The sequence below is a fragment of the Acanthaster planci genome, unplaced genomic scaffold, assembly GCF_054643075.1.
Source record: "Acanthaster planci isolate LZ-2023a unplaced genomic scaffold, COTS_SCS Contig41, whole genome shotgun sequence".
In the NCBI taxonomy this organism is placed as follows: Eukaryota; Metazoa; Echinodermata; class Asteroidea; order Valvatida; family Acanthasteridae; genus Acanthaster; species Acanthaster planci.
Genome location: NW_028257665.1, coordinates 26,761 through 41,096, shown reverse-complemented (window position 1 = coordinate 41,096; position 14,336 = coordinate 26,761). Strand labels below are relative to the sequence as shown.

At 38.4% G+C, this 14,336-nt stretch overlaps 1 long non-coding RNA gene across 4 annotated transcripts; it reads right to left on the bottom strand.

The window, feature by feature from the left end:
* Window positions 1-2,458: 2,458 nt before the first annotated feature.
* LOC147795380 (uncharacterized) lies at window positions 2,459-11,013 on the bottom strand. Of its 4 annotated transcripts, none has more exons than XR_015423949.1 (7): window positions 10,643-11,013; window positions 8,454-8,536; window positions 8,003-8,237; window positions 7,461-7,574; window positions 6,352-6,464; window positions 5,584-5,685; window positions 2,459-4,290 (listed from the first exon to the last, which is right to left on the bottom strand). It is a non-coding gene; the product is annotated as an uncharacterized LOC147795380 (long non-coding RNA). The 4 variants fall into 4 exon arrangements; XR_015423950.1 differs by having other exon boundaries at window positions 7,461-7,559; XR_015423947.1 differs by having other exon boundaries at window positions 7,461-7,565; window positions 10,643-11,011.
* Between the last annotated feature and the right edge of the window lie 3,323 nt (window positions 11,014-14,336).

Sequence of the window (14,336 nt, the reverse complement as noted above, 5' to 3'; positions counted from 1 at the left end):
ATTTGGAGCTTTAGTTAGGTTGGAACTCAGACGGAAAAAAATCGGAAAGAAAGGAATGAAACAGGCTGAAATATATACGAATTTATAAAGTTAAGGCTGAGGAAACAAAAGACTCAGTATCTGTCTAAATAAATAGCTAAATGTGTAAATACCTGCACTATTTGAGTCTTGGACTATTCAGGTTGTGATTCCTTGAAAAGGTTAGATTTTTGGAGCTTATAAATTTTTTTTTTACTTATAAATATTCAGACGGAAATACATCGGAATGCAGCGAATGCGGTAGGTTAAAATATGTACGAATTTCCAAAGTTAAAAGAAGGGCTAAGAAAATACTCAATACCCGTGTAACTAAACAGCCAAATTTCTAACTATCTCTATCTAAACTTGAGTCTTGGACTATTGAGGAATTGATTTATTCAAAAAGTTTGATCCATGCACCTTTAGTTATGTTGGAATTCAGACTGGAATAAACATGGGTGTACAGCAAATGAGATAGGTGAAATTTCAGAATTAAAGGGTCATATAGCAAGATGACAAAATATCGGAATACCTAAATCATCAACTTCAGAAATAACTGCAAGATTTGAAACTTGGACTACTTTCGATTTCAGATCTTGAAATAGTTAGATGTTAGGAGCTTTAAATATGTGCAATTGAGAAGGATTTCAATGCAGCAAATAAGAGGAGAAAAATTCGTCCTGTTTCTCCCATATTTCCCTAAACACACCAAGGATGGATATGAAACGTATCAATTATTAGAACATGCGCCCTTTCCGATAGTGGTAGGATTGCTAGATTTGGAAAATCTTCATACCTGTTATGTTCGAATACGTAGAACCATCTTTGTGCGGGAAGAGGACTGCTAAAATGTGGAGAAAGGGGAAAAGTCACGAATCTGGCAAGCAGTTACAGATCCCTTGCCTTCTTTTTTCGTGTATTTCCCCAATAACTAGAAACATAAAACCCATGTCATCTGATGAAGGAAAGTGTGCCCTTTCATATGTCGCTGAGACTATTAGATTTGAAGCACTTTTAGACCTGTAATGCCCGGGTATAGGGAGCCATCTTTACTGGGGAAGACGGAGGACCGGTAAAATGTGGCAAAGGGAAATTGAACAAAAGTAGCAAGCATCAGGACCCTAATGCACAAATATTGAGCCATGTGCACAGGAAGAGGATCAGTAGAGTGTGCACAAAGGGAGAATTGCACAGAAATAACAAGCAGTGAGACATGAACTCTTGCCTTCTTCGATGGGTATTTCCCTAATAATAACAAATTTGGATCTGAAACTTCGACTAATGGACAGAGGAATATGTACTATATGTACTATTTCAGATAATTGAGCCATTCTCTGCTCAGGAAGAGGCAATGGTCCAGCCAGTGGACGCAAGGGTGGGGGGGGCATGCCCTTGCCACAATTTTGTTCACTAAAAATACTTTTTAGGTGTGTGAGAAAGAGAGTAATGGGTATATCAGCACCAATACCCTAAGAAAACAACACCACGACATAAAAACAAGGATGTCACGACCGTCACGCTTCTGAAAGTTCTTCTTCCCCAAAATCACGCTGAATAAGCCGGAAAATATATTCAGTTTGCCCCCCCCCCACGCCAAAGCTCGATTTGCTGCTGGGAAGACCAGTAATGTGTGAACAAAGGACAAAATCGCAAAAACACAGGAAGCACTAGCTCAGACAAGAACTCTTGCCTTGTACAGCATATTATGAATATGAAACTTATGTCAATGGATAGAGGAAAATGTGCCCTTTGTTTGTCATCATGTTTACCACATTTCAAGCATTCTGACACTTTTTAGGCTAAAATATTGCGATCACACTGTGCGCTGAAGTGTCTCGGTAAAGTGAGAACAAAATGCAGTGGGACAACTCTAGCCTCTTTTTGCAGGTATTTCCAAAGCTTCAGCTTAAATATGGACAGGAAAATTATCTAAATAGATAGAGAAATATTTACCGTCTCCGAAGATATCAAGGCCAGCCCATTTTGACCGTTTCAGAATATTTACTGTAAACTCGACTATGGAGACATGTAGCGGCAGACGCAGACCGACTACCGTGTGTACAAAGCGAAAACGAACGAAATAGGGAGCATGTCTAAGGAAAAGTCTGACCCCCATGTCTGTTCTGTTGCAAAATGGCATGAAATTTTCTTTTTGGATAATAAACATATAACCTTTCCAAAGACTCCAAGATCAGCCCATCTCTTGACAATTTAATATCGGATATAGAGACAACGTGGCGTGTATTTGACGTGTGTAGCAAGCAAAACCGAAACAATATGAAGCCTTTTTGTTTATTGTTTCTAAATATCGAAATGAAATTTTCTCCAGGGGATAGTGAAATTTGCATCCTTGTCGAGTCACCCCAAGCTCGCCCATTCGGACCATTTGTCAACCTACTTAACCTCGGAGATAAAAACTCTTCGTCGTAACGAGACCAAGTAACGTGTGTACAATGAGGGAAACAATTTCATTTATTCGGTATTTTCCAGGATAAAGAACACAGCAACATTAAACAAAAACACATATTACAAAATAAACTGAAATCACAAACACAAACTTACAAATGCCCGGAGAGGCACACTTAATCCAATAACTGTCACCCGTAAGACTTCATTTCTGAAGCTCCAGGTTTCACATAAACGTGCACACACATACACAATAAAGTAACAGCACAAGATTCAAGAAATGGCAAATAAATAAATCGAACAGAAAAAATATATACAGTTGGCAAAACAAGATAAATACCACATACAAATACATTAAAATAACAAAAATAAAATTAATTACAAAAACAAATCAATCATTTAAACAATAAGTACCCCCAAACCAAGAAAAGAAATTTATTGTGTAGACACCGACAAAAAGAAAGACACCATGAAATAACAAAATACAGTGGAATACCGACAAAAGCAAAACCATTGACACATCTGGCCCACATGGCAAATCCTAGGTATTCATATCCCCCCATTTTGTGCTTCCTCGCACCAAACAACACAGTGACCCTCCCACAACTTGCCAGTCCCAACGACCTTATTACAAGGGTACTCCACTGCAAATTCAATCAGTACTCTGTCAAGTTTCATATACTTTCAAATTCAAGTGGGCACTTGGTAAATTGATCCCGTGTTGAAGGGTTACTTAAACCACTTCAGTTCTCAAACGTTCAGGTACATGTAGGTCATCTCAAGAGCATGTAATTGGATAAATGATGAAGTTTTTGAATTCGTGATCAAAGGTTTGTCCAGCCTGATAGTTTCAATATACCACCTTTTCACTACGACTATTACACGGTCAAAAGCTCTATGAAGACCTCTAACAACAATAGTAAGCAAAAGATGGATGCTTTTAGATTCACATAAAGACAAATTCAATGTACATATGCAACCAATCTGTGTAATCCATTTTAAATCTTCTTCACTAGAGAATTATCCTGGTTGCTCAACGTTGAATTTTGTTCTAATTTGTCAATGTATAAGGTTTCTGTTGTGAAGGTACCAGATAGGCTACTTGTATTCCAGAATAGTCAACACTAGAAACTTGCAAGATGAAAGCAAGACATACTAAGTCTGTTTGATTTGGTAGTGACATAACAAGATTTTCCCGAGAAATTTTGTACTCATTATCAGCTTCAAACTGCATGTTAACTAAGGTACAATTCAGGTCCACTATTTTCTTTGACCATCCTAGTATAAGCAAAACTTTGGTTTCCTTAGTAATGTATTGAGATGCATTTTATTAGCATGAAAACATCTTTGGAAGCCATGAATATCTTGAAGGTCATCAGACTGATATTATACTGGCCTATACACAAGAGCATTGTTACCAAATAAAGTGCTAGCTGACACGATGTGTTAAGGAAAGTCGTTGATATACATAAGAACTGGATTGGGCTCCAGACACTTCCTTGAGGTACACCAGATGGTACAGAAAAACCATGCAAAGTAGGAACCTTTCAGCAAAACCTTTTGCTGCCGCCACAAGACAAATGGTCACTGCAACAGTTGCAAATTACCAGTTCTGTTATGTTAAGGAAATCAAAATCATGCTGTTGTTACTTTTATTGCCCCTAAAAGGCTCAGTGCTCTTATACAACAGATGTCGCACCCAGAATTTGCTCATGCTATTCCAGAACAGACAAGATAAGAAAGTGATGAGAGAGGTTGAGCATGTCACAGCATGGAGCGTATCACTGTTCAACCAGCAGCAGAAGACTAACGCGTAGAACAGATAGGCACAGTGCTAGAGTCCAAATCTTGGCCGTAATTGTGGTACTGAGTACAGGCGTAAACAAATCACAGATAAATGTTTAATTAGGATGACATGATTTACGATTAAGGGCATCACATGAATAATAAATGAAAAAAAAACCAAAATTACCAACAAGCCATTAAAATCACCTAAAAAGGAGGACACAGAGGACTTGATTAAAACTGGATACTTTTTAAATGAGTAAATTCACATGGTTACAAAGAACGAGTAAAAAAAATTCTTTTTATAGCATGGCCTTCACTTTGCGGGATAATTTTCTTACGTTTGGAAATATGGAAATGAAACATTCTCCAAGATTTTTTTTTTCTTTTTTGGGTTGTCATTTCGATCACCTGTGTGGAGACTACTGTTTCCTTTGTTCTGTATAATGTGTCTTGTTAACGATATGAGCATAAACAGGGGGGAATAGTAGTTTATTTTACCTTTGCAGTCCCTGCTGACCCACATAACTGATATTTGTCTCGTTAACTATTCGGATTTTTATCCCTGGTCCCTGATACTGCTTATATTTACTTGTATTTGTGCTTTTGTTGTTTTTCATCATTTTTGTTTAATTTTGCTTTGTTTGTTCTTTTGATGGTCAAATAAATAAGAATAATTGAAGAGATGGTACCCATCACGATTAACCAAGGTAAACCTTTCGACCATTTGAAGACTATCGTCATATACACAGGCCAAACTAACTACTAAAACAGATTGACTAACATGTACAAGAGGGAGAAGATTACTAGCAGACATAATGACTGACCCAAGCTTTTTCCTTCATTTGTGTATAGTTCTCTTAAATGTAAGAATATCAGAATGAAACATTCTTCAGTGGATACGTTCAACAAAATGACAACAAGATCAGTTGATTTTCACCAACCCTACAGTCACAGACAAAAGCTTAGTTTGGATTAGGCCTTATATAGAGCCAAACTTGCTGCAAAACCATCCACTAACAAGACCAACTTACTAATGGGAAACCAGGAAGCATAACTGCCCTAAGTATTCACCTTCATTAAATAAGACTTGACGCTTTACATGGTGGAGACTAAAAACAGGGCTTATGGTTACATCATGTGGATAGATCTCCCCTGGAAGAGGTATGGTTCTGATAAGAACTGTAGAGTGTGTGCTTGACGTTTCATCCAGCATGCTCTCGTCATCCTCCAGAGTGGAGCCTAATAAGCCATGCTCCAGATTTTACAGAACAATTGTACATGTATACAAAATTATGTACAAATATTGTTTCAAAATCTGGAACATGCCTTTCATTGTTAGGCTCAAATCAGAACATGATATAAAGTGCTTACCGAGTGAGTTGTGTCGTCAGTAATGCCAGTTGCCAGTGATGTGTTAAACTCCAGAAAACTGTCTCCGAGGGACTTGGTCTTGTCTCTTCATCAATGCTACAGCTAATAAAACCACAGAGTCAAGTCAACAAAGATCAGGGACAAATAGCATACAAGTGGACATCACTGCGATGTCTTTATAGTCTTTAACTCTCATTTTCGTATTGACTTTTGTTTCAACTTTCTTCAATTGTTGGTTGATCAGCAAACACAACTCCTGAAAAGTCATAATTCTAAAACTTCGAAGCAGCCATTTTAAACTGACACCCCTTCTACTTTCTTGGGCTCTTTCAACAGCCCCAGAAAGAAGAAAATTTAGACAGTCCAAAATTGTCTGATTCAATAGAATTTTGCATACACCGAAGGCGGTTGGGCCAAACACTCTCTGATATTTCCAGTTTTATCAGCCATCCAAAATTTATCAATGGTATTAAATTATGGCTCCCCATACACAGGTATGTCACCCAGCTTTACGCAAAAATTAAATTAATCCATAGAGAAGGACCTCCGTCCCTGTCAACTTTTGGAAAAGTGAAGAGACCTGTAACAAAATGACGTCATGCTTAGTTTCCAAAAGCAGTGAGGTGGGAAGCAATAACTGTCCAAGTAAAAAATAATAGCTTGACATCATTATGTTTTGGGTCCATATATGAAATATATATGAGTCCACAGGGGACTGAATCAGTGAATTATACCTTTGGAATAACCAACAACATTGGACCCACGTACCTTTTACTCAGCAGGCAGCAGCAAAAGATCACAGTCCGATCACCTCAACAACGAGCACAGGAGCCCCATCATCAAGAATTTGGATGTACCATGAACAGCGGCTTGTGCTCTGGCTGAGATGGACACACACAACAGTCATTAAAAACATGCAAAAGGAAGATATGACAATACAACATGAGTGCATTAGCTTGGATTAACTGATTCTCAGAGGGCAGTGGAGAATGAGAAAGATGGAGAAAAGTAAGTTATAAGTGCTTCCCTAAATGACCTTCTTCCAGGCATGTGGAACACCAAAGAATTATTGTCAAGATGGCTTACATCATAATTCCCAGCCAATGTTGAATCCTTGGTGTGTATGATAGAAGCCAGCCTGTGTTAAGGATATCATGAAAGAAACTCTGGCCGCACACGTTACTTATTCTGCATGCTGCCGCCATAGGCATGGAGAGCCCTAATCTGGCAGGTTGTACAATCATGTCACAATCAGCTTCTGAAACATTGTCCAATCGTATAGTATAAGATCCGACACAGCATGCACAGAATGACCAAGCAACATACATGGAAATCACTGAACCGATTTTGTAAAGATCAAGGTCGAGATTCTGCATGCCTGGGGCGCCAGCGTACAAAGAGCGAATTGTACCAACTGTGGGCTAGCATGCCATATTGTAACAACCTGATGCATTGCACCTTTCATGTGTTTGACACTGAAAGATGGCTTCAGTGAGTAAAAAGTTGGCTGATAAAATAAAACAAGTCCAGATTTTTTTAAACAACCCTTGTGGAATGTGTACACTCATCTTTGTATGTGATTTGGATCCAGGAATGAGGACATTTCATTTCAGTACACTCCCCCTTCACTACAAGCAGCCTGTAGATGCAGCTTCTGTCTTGTTTTGTGTTCACTTTGGCACAAATTGTCCAACCATACCAAATAATTCCATCCATTTTTTGTAGTTTAATTCAACCCAACCTTAAAGGCCGGAGATTCTCATTAGTTGAAAACTTAAAGACAAAACACAAGATCAAGATCTACAGGACAACCAGGCATTTCATTATCACCATAACCATGGACTAATATCAGAATATGATGTAGACTGTTTCCATACCTGTTGAGTAGTGTCACCAGTGATAAGATATCTCTGATTTGTTACACTCCAGAGAACGGCCTCCAGGGACTAGCTTGCTCTTGTCTCTCTGTCAAACTACTGAAACTAGGGAAACTAAACCATGTTTGAATTCCAATCTGTATTACTGCACACATGTGGAGGCCACAATTTCAAAATATATAGGTGCACTTTACAACAGTAGTTGAAACATCATTGAAAGCAGTGTCAAATCAACAAAGATCAGGGCCAAATAATATACAAGCCCACATCACTGGAGTTTCTCATATAAATCTTATTATCTTCTTAGTTGTCATTTTTCCATTTCTTTTCAATTGTTGCTTGATTAGCTAGTATATTTTATGATTCAAAACACCTTAAATACATGTACACTTCCCCAAAAGTCCTTTTCCTCAAGCCTGTAAGTAATGATTTAACATATTACATGTACATCCCTCTACCTTTTTTCAGTTCTTAAGATTTGTTTTCAACCAAGACTGCAAAACAAGGAGTGTTGATCTGGGGTTATATTTAAACAATCTCACCTGTTTTTTCAGCCAAGCAATCTCTCCAATCTGCCTTGAGTAGAAGCACAACTTAATTTGTTGAAAAGAGCCGTGTTGGTTGGGAGTATTCATTTTGTTGGTAGCGATGGGGCTACTACCATGTCCTAGTCGTTCATGAACCAGTGATGCACAGTTAGTAACAAAGGAGCCTCTGATGCCAAGGAAATAGTGTTCTCTCTCGGTCCAACTAAAGGCTAATACAGGAGACCACAGTCTGTGCAGAAAACATTCCCAAATTATAAACAGTAATAACCGTAACCTCCAAGGGTGCATGTGAAATCATAATAAAATCAGAGGATTTTGGGGACCATTTTAACTTTAATAGCTCCCCATATACATGTCACCCGGTATTTGGACAAAATAAATGTATTCACCAAGCATGATCCTTAGATAGACATAATGCTACAGTAAGAGATCACAGTACAATCACCTTAACAACAGTGGCCATCATCGAGAAATGACAAGAAGCTGGTCATCCTGTAAGCAACGACTCATCAGCGGCTTGTGCTCTAGCTGAAATGAATGCACATAACAGTCATTAAAACATGCAAAATGAAAAAATGGCAAGAAAATATGAGTGGAGGAGCCTGTTTGCCAATTCTCATAGGGCTTTGAAGGATCGGAAAGATGGAGAGAGCTGATTGAGAATTTGTAATTCACGTATGTGCACCCAGCACTGCCGGTGTATCAATCTAGTTATACATGGCATTTATGGGGTGGTGCATTACAAGGGTAGCCATAATCCAGTCCCACCTCCTGCGATACGACTTCAAATTTTGATCAAAAGAGGCAGCGGTGGAGAGCCGTAGCCAATGTTCAATACTTGTGCATGCCGTATTCTCACATGGAGATGCCGCACCGTGTGTTGCCAACATAGAGTGCAACATAAACCGTTGAAAACATTTCATGTAGGGGTTTAACTGAAGATATACACGTACCCTACGTATATATTTGCAATGGATGTTTGTAATGACACACATGATAAAGCCAAAAATGCAAATGTTTTTTAAAATAGATATTGAGCCTCTTCATACAACAGTGTAATTAGAATTGAGTATCATTCCATGACATAAATAAACTAAATTCTACAATATTCAAACATCAATTGAACTTTCGGTTAAGCAATGTGTTGCTGTGACAGAATAAAATCACAGTGCACTTGATTTTTAAGTTCTTGAATCTGGCTTTAATAACTTTTGCAAGCTAATGACCATCAGGATGACGTTTAGTTCAACGCTGGCTTCATATTTATGTGTCTCACATTCTAGTGAAAAACCCCTATTGCAAGAATATCATGATTTGTTTTGCACAAAGACGAGAATAAACAAATTTTCACTGCTTGAAAAAGACTACTGCATAGTTGACTACATAAGATCATTCACTCACAAACCAATCCAGCAAATGTCTCATTTCCATCACAAAAGCTAACTGGCATTCCAGTCTACAACCCTGAACAATAAGTAAAACTAAGTTGAGGAAGGAAACATACATGTACATGGTAAGTGCTGCCACAATAACCTTCGTATCAGAATGAGAATGACTGAGAGAGAGGGGGAGAGACAACGGAATAACAGACAGATGAATAACAGATAGACTGACAAACATACCGACAGCACATAGACAGATGAACAAAACAAAGAGGACAGTTATCTTGAAAACTAGACCTCTAGCCATTGTATTTTCAGTACAGAAAGATTTTACGGTAATAACCAAAATCATTTTGGTATAGAAGAATCTTTGAAAATAATCAAGTTGTATTCAGAAATGATTAGCACAACCTCCTATTTTAAGATTTTCATCATGCAATCAGTAGAGATCTCCATGCATGGCTCCATGCAACACAGACTTAAAGTATGAGGCCTACTTTCTACCCAATTTTTACCAGGTTCAGTGAAATATGTAGAAATTACAGATTGTATAATGTATTTCTATAATTCTGAACCTCAGTGGATAGGTCTAGTTAGTTTTAAAGACTTTGGCTTCCTGACAAATTCTCGTGGGGTGTAAAGTAATGTTTTCTCTTCATTTACCACATCAAATCATAATATCCTCCATTTTGTTTAGACTACTCATTGGATATAAAATTAGTAACTTTGGCCCCACATACAGGCTGGAGATTTTCATTGGTTGAAAAATTTGTTGTACAAAAGTCATGTTTCAGATTTACAACACAACTGTACATAGGCCCCTATTACTCCCTAGGCCTTTTTTAAAAAATTTTATTAACATTTACTGTTGGGCTGTTATCAGAAGTAGGCTAGGCCTACAGTGCTTGTATAGCTTGAGCTGTTTCCAGACCTGCTGAGTACAATATTGTGTCAAAATACATCCCAGATGTTCAACAATCTCACAGGAGGGTTCCTCGTCTCTCCATTACTGCTTCAAGTTAAGAAACCAAAGGAACCCCGTTAAAATCCCAGGCTGCATGCCTGACAGTCACTGTGGGGCCGCCATGTTTAAATACAGGGTGCACTAGTTACCACAGCAAAAGCAGTGTAAAATCAACAAAGCCAAGCCCAAACTTGTGGAATTTGTGATACGGAAATCTCGTTATCGTCTTTGCCGTCATTTCTCCATGTATTTTCAATTGTTGGATGGTAAGCCAGTGGTATTTCTCACCTTTAAACTCACCTCCTGTGAAGTCACATTTGAACAAACCCGCCAACTTGGCCACACATGCGTTCTTAATCTTGTGCGTAGGCATTGTAATGCTAATGCTCGCGCCACCGTGGAAAACTGGTCGTCGATCAACTTGCGCACATATTGAGCGGGGTACCAAGCAGGGGATAAAACAGCGCTGGTGATTGGCGCGCTTGAAATAGGCCCTCTCAGTGCAGTGTGCACAAGCACGACGAAGATCTGAAGATAATGCAATTATTATTTTTTTTCGTAATGTAAATCTAAAGAATGACCACTATTGCAAAGAGAGAAAAAAAGCATCTCCCCAAACTGTATGCGAGTCAATTTGCATCAATCTAAAAAAACATGTATTTCTTACCCTCAAAGCCTGGACAAACGCGACCGTCTGAGGCTTGGGCTTCCAGAGCTACGGCTGGGTCTATTGTCTACGCGTCTCCACGCATTTCCAATGGAGCGAAGACCTTTACCGAGCTCTAGACAAGAGATTCGGATGCAGCCGTAGTTTACACCTTGAGTGCAACACACACCATGACGTCAAACTACAGTCAGTCGTAGAAAAGATGCTATACGAGACGTTATCTACCAAAAAATCATCAAAGTTACGTCCGAAATTCTGGGGATTCTAGCTAATTATACCTTTTTCAGGTTGCAATATAGTGGCCCTTAAAGCGAAACCGATACTGGCATTTGATGCATTTTGTTTATGGTCGGCTTTCTTGACACGGACTGCATGCATATGAGCAAATGATGGGCAGCATAGAGTGGTACTTATTAGTTTATTATTTCGTGGGAACGAGATGATTTTGAGGGAACGAAATGATAATTCGAGGGAACGGAATTAAAAAAATCTTCATTGTGCCTCTTCCGTTAGGGGCTCCTTAGGTACTCGTAGAGAGGGACATCGAATGCAACTGTGCGTTTTTGCAAGTTGAGTCTCACTCACTGTCCGACAGTAAATGCCCCCCCCCAAAAAAAAATTCAAAATACATGTACATACAATGCAGGGCGGAAATAATGCCACCCGGCGCTCCGAAGGAACGGGTTAGCCTTTCGACGGTTTTGTGTGTGTGTGGGGGGGGGGGGTGGCGGATCAGGTCGACATTCAAGACAATGACCAGAAGCGGTTTTCTTTTGAATAAGGGTTTGATATGCTACATTTTTAATCAGTCTTTTCCCAAGATTATTAAGCATACTTTTGCCCCATAACACATGAATCGCTGGACTGCTGGGCAGCTTAAAGAGCATAACACTGTATGGGTAAATAAGTGCTAAAACAAAACCACTTTCTAAAACCGTTGGGCAAAAAGAGACAAGTCTACCTATAACAGAGCCTAAAAGTTGACAAGTTGGCAACTCACGAAACAGGTATTGCTTTTCTGATTTTTTTTAGCTGTTTTGGCAACAGCTGGAATAGCTCTTTCTTTTCTGATTATTTTTTTTCATTTCCTTTTTGGGGTTTTGGCAAGTTGCAAAAAATGCATTCTTTTTGTTCTTTTTTTGGGGGGGGGTTAGCTGTTTCGGCAACAGCCGGAACAGTATTGTTTTTCTGATATTTTTTTTTCTTTTTCAACTCAATTCCTTCCACCAGTCGACTTTGGCAGTTTACTAAATCTGATCAACTTCAAACTTGGCAGACTTTTGAGCCATCATCCAAGAACGGTCCCAGAAGAAATTCACAGTGATAACTTAAGTCGTTTATTTATTATTGATTTTTTAAGAATTATTTTTTCCCCATGGACTTTGTACACAGATTGCACACAGTTTTCTGACTGTCCTTTATCAGGCTATGAGGGCGCTATTGCAGAATAACGGTGACACTCCTGGGCTTTCAATTTTCAACAAACTGTCCTATATTGAACCATGGATGGCGTTGCTGCAGAGCAAAGGGTTTGTACACACATTGTCCAGCATAATGTGTGAGCAGTCCTTAACTTCGACCGAGAATTACTACCAGAACGAAGAAGAAATCAGACTAAATTTTTACTTCCGTTCGATCGCAAATATACCCAAGTCTGCAAATATTAAATAATATTTCATAAGTTTTGTCCAGTTTAGACACAAATCACGTGACATGAAATTAAAGGAGCAGTTTTCCTGCACACGTGTTTCTAGCCCATTGACTTTGTACACGTTTTCGAGCCACAATTTTGATAACTTTGCAGTGTTTGATCATTCCCAAAGTGACCCTGATGCAAAATTGATTGCAAAGGGATAACGTCATAATGACTTCATCACCTTACTTTATATTCATTTTTGAATATTTAATTTTTCCCCATAGGTTGTGTACACGTTTTTCTACTTAATACTTAAAAGTGAACAAGCAGTCTTTAACTTCGGCGCAATATTACTATCAGAACGAAAGCGAAATCGGGTACTTTACGCTTGGTTGTTTTATTTGTAATATGCCTAAGAGTCTGAATATGAAGTAATATTTCATAAAAATTGTTCGGTTTAAGTGCAAATCACGAAATTAAACGAGCATTGTTTCTCCAAATGGGGTTTTTGCCCATTAACTTTGTACACGTTTCCAAGGCACAATTTTGAACCCTTTCGGATGTTTGATCGTTTTCAAAGTGACAGCCAACAAAGACCTTGATACAGAGATTATTGTAAATAAATGACGTCATGATGACGTCGTCATGTGATTTACTCTTGTTTTTTCAATATTTATTTCAGCCCCTTGAATTTGTACACGTTTTCAAGCCAGCATTTGGGTTAGTTTGAGAGCTTTGATCAACAATACTTATCTTGTTGGTAAAACAGTCCCGAAAAAGCTCTGTGTTTGTACTTGTTTACTAACACATCTCTCTAGTTTTGTTTTAGCTGCTTTGGCAAGTTTGCCGAAGCAAATATTGTTTTTCTGATTTTTTTTTCTTTTTTTGAGCTAAACAGGTATTGTTTTTCTGATTATTTTTTTTTCTTTTTAGCAAGTTGCCGAAACAGGTATTGTTTTTCAGATTTTATTTTCTTTTTCAACTCCATTCCTTCCACCAGTCGACTTTGGCAGTTTACTAAATCTGATGGAATTGAAACTTGGCAGACCTTTGGACCATTATCCAAGGACGGTCCCAGAAGAAATTCACAGTGATAACTTAAGTAGTATATCTATTATTGATTTTTTTAATAATTAATTTTTCCCCATAGACTTTGTACACAGATTGCACACAGTTTTCGGACTGTCCTATATCAGGCTATGAGGGCGCTATTGCAGAATTACGGTTACACCTCTTGGGCTTTCAATTTTCAACAAACTGTCCTATATTGAACCATGGATGGCGTTGTTGCACAACATAGGGTTTGTACACACATTGTCCAGCATAATGCGTGAGCAGTCCTCAACTTTGACCGAGAATTACTACCAGAACAAAAATGAAATCAGACTAAATTTTCCCTTCCGTTCGATCGCAAATATACCCAAGTCTGCAAATATTAAATAATATTTCATATGTTTTATCCAGTTTAGACAAAAATCACGTGACATGAAATTAGAGGAGCAGTTTTCCTGCACACGTGTTTCTAGGCCATTGACTTTGTACACGTTTTCGAGCCACAATTTTGGTAACGTTCCAAAGTGATAGCCAACGAAGACCCTTATGCAAGATTTATTGCAAAGGGATGACGTCATGATGACTTCATCACCTTATTTTATATTCATTTTTGAACATTAGATTTT